The sequence below is a fragment of the Rhinolophus sinicus genome, linkage group LG03, assembly GCF_036562045.2.
Source record: "Rhinolophus sinicus isolate RSC01 linkage group LG03, ASM3656204v1, whole genome shotgun sequence".
Taxonomy (NCBI): domain Eukaryota; kingdom Metazoa; phylum Chordata; class Mammalia; order Chiroptera; family Rhinolophidae; genus Rhinolophus; species Rhinolophus sinicus.
In genome coordinates, this window is record NC_133753.1 from 119,946,128 (window position 1) to 119,952,127 (window position 6,000).

The following is a 6,000-nucleotide window of genomic DNA, read 5'->3' on the forward strand; positions in this document are numbered from 1 at the left end:
ATTTTGAGAGTTGTTTTATAACCCTGTTGCTAATGGCTGTAGGTGTGTTTCAGAAATTGTGAAGGCGTTTTTGGTTGTCAAAATGTTTGGGAATTACTGCTGGCATTTGATGGATAGTATTCTATAGTAGAATAATGTCTAGACATATTCAATATTAAGACAATTTTACATAATAAAGAAATGACCTGTGTGCTATGTGACTTGAAAGTTTCCCTAGAGATTACCATAGATAAATAACGTGTTTTTCATTTTACAAAATTGGAGCCTAACTCTGCTTTGCATGTAAACAGAAAGATGTCCTTAAAGTTTTAATATATATTGAATATTCCAGAAATGCAATTGCTGAATCATTCAGGAAGAAGATCAGAATTGGTTTTGTTCGGAAATTTCCCAAGAGCTATTTACCATTTCGAAAACCTCTTCACTCATGACATTGCTGCCCATGGTATTTAAGTTTCCAGAATCAGTTAAATCACCTACGTCAGTCCGCAATTGTAGCTGATGTAATCATGTGCTTATTTGGTCCTCATATTAAAATGTCAAGTATAAAGAAAACATGTCAAAACATCCAGTTGATTATTATTTTTCTTCTCCTAAATACAACCTTATTCATTATAAAATGTTTCCAAGCATCCAGCTACATCATTATGTCAATCAGGGAGTTAATCCTACATTTTTAAATAATGAAACATTATTTCATTATAAATTATTTTCTTTGTATTATAATTAGACCTTTGTATTGAAATTTTAAGCTGGTATGTGGTGGATTAAAGTATTGTGAATTTCATTTAAGACATTAAAGGATCATTGGTTCATAGGGTGTTCAGAATTAATGTTTTACATCACAATGTAAATTTTGATGTGGCCTATGCTGAGAATTTCCAAGTTCAAAAAGTTAGCTTGAGTAGGGAACACAAATTAAAGAGTGTCCATTGGGAAGCATCTGAGTGGCTTGCTTGGGTGTTAGGAGTGATTTTTTAACATCTATTATATTTTCCCTGAATTGTTAAATAGCTTAAGGTTTGAAGAATTTACACCAGTCAGGCTTATTCCTTGAACAGAAATTAAGAGAATATCATTTCCTCCGTGGTGTCTGATTCAAGAATAAACATGTGGACAATTTCCGACCAATGACATACAAAGGTAAAATTGCTGTAGATTAGGAAAGTCCTTTCCTATTCTTAAACAGAGAGTTGGGGGACCTCTGTCTTTTGCCAGACTTAAATAAAGAATATCTAGCCCAGTTGATTCAAGCAGTCAGCCATACAACTACTGGAGGAATCAGATCAGGATAAAGCCAGCCCTTTAGTCATCAGAGATAACAAAGATTCCATAATGGCATTGTTGAAATTAATAACTCTACCAATCCTGAAGTATATACACACTACGTACCTTTTTTCCTCAGGTGTATAGGATATGAGTATTTCTTTATATTTGAAAGTTAACTTCTACTGAAGTATACTGTGTATGTAGGAGTGTATACAAATCTTAATGTATGAGTATACCTATTTTCAATTTACACTCATTCCTTCTGGTGGTCTTAAAGTGAAAATCTCATATATCTTTAACATCTCTTCAACACTACCTTGTCTCCTTTTTTAACCAAGAGTAAATGGCCCTCAAACTTAGTCTCCTCAGCTTGCAATACTATCTCACAAAATAAACACACTCATATAACCATAATCCAGATAAAGAAATAGAATATTACCAGCACGCAGGAGTCTCCTGAGCAGCTCCTCCTTGTTACAACCCTCACAACTGTCCTGTCTTCTAACACCCTACACCAGTTTTCCTGTAATTAGAATCCTACTCTCTGTACACTTGTGTGTCATGTTGCTTTTCTCAACTTTATTTTTGTAAGATTCATCCATGATTTGTGTTTAGTCTTTTTCAATGTTACATAATATAGCATTTCATTTATGTATCTATGCTACTCTTGACATACATTTGTTTTGTTTTTCAATTTTGGATTTTTATGACTAGTGCTGCTGTGAGCATTCAATGAACATATGTCAGCACTCTTGTTGACTATATACCCAAGAAGGGAACTGTTATAACATAGGGTATCTGTATGCTCAGTTTTATTAAATACTGCTACATGGTTTTCAAAATATTTGTACAAATTTATTCTTCTACCAGCAGGGTATGACAGTTTCAATTGTTCCACAATCTCACCAACATTTGGATTTGTCAGTTTTTAAATTTTATTTTAGACACTCTGATGGATTTATATTTGTATCTTATTACGATTTTAATTTACATTTCCCTAATGACTAATGAGGGAGGGAGAACGCATTTCATATTTGTTTGGTCACTTAGATATCCCCTTTTGTACAGTTCAGATCTTCTGTCTAGTTTTCTATTTGAGTGTCTTTTCCTTAAGATTTGTAGGGATTTTTGTATATTCTTGATATCAGTCCTTTGTCAGATATAAATATGTATATATATATATATATATATATATATACATATATACATATATATGTGTGTGTGTATATATATATATATATATATATATATATATATATATAACTAATATCATTTGATGCTTGATGTCATTGTTGAAAGACTGAATTTGGCAGTTCTGTGTTATAAATGTTTAATGACTGGCTCTGCAGGAGTAAATAAAACCCTGATTTGTAATGTTTACTGATATTTGTGGAGTTAATAAACCTACCACGACCAGTTCAAGGTAACAATCTGATGCTACTAAACAGAGTTGCAATAGAACATTATGTGTGTTTTTTTCCCCCATAGAAATACAAAAAGTAGAAATAAACTCAAGAAGCAGTGCACCAGGACTCAGTTAGAGGGACTGAGAAGTGGTCAAATCAGAGATGCAACCCCCTGCCCCCCAGTGCAGTGAGCCCTCCAGAGGTGCCACAAGACCTGTTGCTTTCCCTGAGTCAGATGGCCCATCCAGCATTTAGAGAACAAAAAAAACAAAAACTCAAAGAATGTCTGTTTAAAAGAAAAAAAAATGTTTATATATCAGCAGGAAAATCATTCAGTAGAGACCAGAGAGTTATGACATCTGAGTGTCAAGTCCAAGAAGAAACAATAGTTCTGAAACTTAAGACAAAAATGGCTGATAAAATATCAGTAGACCTACAAGAAGGAAAAATAATATAACAATGGAAAAAAAATGCATTCCTTTAAAATCTTCTAATGAAGTAACCAATTCAACTATAGCAATTGACATACATAATTTGGAGAATAATAATCAAACTCGGCAGTTTTTACCAAATAAAGATAAGCCCCAAAGTCAACGTCTGACATTCAGCCAAGCGTTTCACATTAAAAACAATAATAAAAAGAAACAAGTGACTACAGAAAAACCAAAGCAAGATGCTAACATGCTCAAGAAACCTGTGCTTGAATCTTATCGTGGCCAAATTGTTCAGTTAAAGATTAATTCATTTAGAAAACCTGTACAAATAAAAGGAGCGTTCTGCAACAACAAGGAAACTTTCAACTACTTTCTCTAAAGCCACAAAGCCTCGGCCTATAAACACCAGCAGTGTAACAGTGAAAAGTGACAGAGCCTCAAATGTGAAGACTACCACTAAATTTGTGAGCACTACATCTCCGAATCATCAACTTTTGCGTCCTCCTATTAGCAGTCACCACAGTAATATCCAGGACTCCATGAAACGAGGCATAGTAGAATCTCTGCCAATGTTACAATTCGGAAAGGGCCTCATGAGAATTTCTACAATTAAATTTAGTTTTATCTAATGTCAAAACCAGTTCTTCTCAGGAAGTAAAAAGAAATAAGACACTATGGAATCTATAGCCAGGCCTGCTTCATCTTGTAATACCAAACTGACAGAAAGTCAAAAACCATTGACCGGTGCAGACATTCTATAGCAAAAGCAACTATAGATAGTAGACCTGCTCAACCCAAAGAAACAGCAGAAGAAAGAAAAGCTCATCTGAGTAAGTGGAAAACTGGCAAAGGAAGAATATGAAAAAGTCTCCTAGCTCAGTACTTACCCAGCCTGAACCTGAAGGACAAAATGAAAAAGCATTTGGGTCTTTTTGGACTACCATGGAAGAAGAAGATGACAAAGATTATTTACTGAAAGAGTAAACAAGACAGTTTCTGATTAATAAGGGATGCCCAAAAGAAGAAATATTGGACACACTGAGTGACCTGATTCAAAATATTCCAGATGCCAAAGAACTTCAGTATTGGATATGCCCTGCATGAACTGAACCACTCACAAGTCCTACTGAAAATATTATCACAATCTATGAGGCCATTCCAGCAGGATCTGAACCTATTGAAGAGATGCAACATGCAATTGAAAATATTCTAACAATGCAGAGTCAAGAAAAAGTTAATTTTGGAGAAAATTTTGAAGAGGCTTGTGCAACCAAGGAATAAATCCAAGAAGTCAACACTAAAGATATTGGTGTTAATGTAGAGTCAGGAAAACGGGAAATGGAAAATAAACATCACAGAAATGCTGTATTTCAAAATTGTGAAAGAAAGCAAAATGACAAAAGATCCAGCCAATGATGTTAGAACTCCCAGTACAGAAACTAGAGAGAGTTGCTTAATTAAATATAATGTGTCTACTACACCATACTTACAATGTGGAAAAAAAGAAGATGAAGTTTGACAAAATAAATTCTACATTTAAAGAGCTGAAGTTTCTAACACAGTTAGATGTTCTCGACATCTTCAAGACAAGACTTCTAAGTTGTCAGATATGTTAAAAGATCATTATCCTCGTGTGCCTTCATTGGAACAGTTGACAGAGTTGGGAGATGAAACTGGTGCTTTTATATGCCGCCCTAACATAGCACTGTGCCGGATGTGTATGGAGACTGCAACAACAGAAGAGAAATGAAGCTATGACAAGGGGAAAAGCAGAAAGAAGAGAAGAAGGAGAAGGAGGAGAAAGAGGAGGAGGATGAGGAGAAGGAAAAGGAGAAGAAGAAGAAGGAGAAGAAATAACAACCTAAAGAGTATAGATAATAGTAAAATAATTAGAAAGTAATGTTTTGAGTGTTTATCACCTTTATTTTTAATGTAATTTATTTAGGTGCAAGTATATATAATTTGATTTTTAGCAATAGCTGTGTTTAACAGCCAGCTCACAAAATTCCTGAAAATTAACTGTTAGCTCTCACAAGCCAGTACAAGCCAGCTCCAGCACACCGCTGGAATCTAGTTATCTTAAAGCCACCTTCCTATGAATTTTCTTTTAAGTAGGCAAGCACATCTTTTCATTACTATTATTCGTATTATTATTATTATTATTATGAAATAATGATTTGTTGAAGCATGTCACACAGCAGAAACATGCACATGTATTAAGTGTACAGCTGGATGTGTTTTCATAAAGTAAACACACTCATGTAACTACCACTCAGATCAAGATATGGAACACTACCAGTCCCCAGAAATCTCATACATATCCATTCTCATGCATTAACACACAAAACTAACCATGAATTTAACTCATCATCATCGATTAGAGGGGTTTTGAACTTTACACATGGGATTTTTCTCTGCTTACATAGTTGGCAAGTATCAGCTTGGTACTATTAAATCCTTAGCATCTCTCTACCACTTGCTTCTCTCCTTTGTTTGACACTGGGAAATCAGGCTTTAAGTTAGCTTCAGCTGGCATATAACTCAAGGTGGAAATCAGTGACATTGTTTTGTTTTCAATGATTTACCTTTGTATTTATTTTCTATTTATGAAAAAATACTAATTTCACATCTATAATAGTAACACAAAATTTCCCTTCCAGATAAATGACTTTGAGTATAAAAGTGTAATGCAGGGTCTCAGCTCCCGTTCCCCGCACAAAAACACAGGATATGGTGAGATCAAAAAGGAACACCAACAGAGCCATAGGTAGGGGAGTCATACCACTATAGTCTCGCTGGCGGCTGGGTTGGAGACACAGGAAGCAGGAGCCACACGATGAATCCGTGGTCCGCTTCTCTGCCAACCAACCAACACCCTTGTCAGCATAGCC

The 6,000-nt window shown here is 34.9% G+C and overlaps 1 pseudogene; it reads left to right on the forward strand.

Moving 5' to 3' along the window:
- Positions 1-4,859, forward strand: part of LOC109455157 (cytoskeleton-associated protein 2) — a 28,839-nt pseudogene extending 23,980 nt beyond the window's left edge.
- Positions 4,860-6,000: the final 1,141 nt, after the last annotated feature.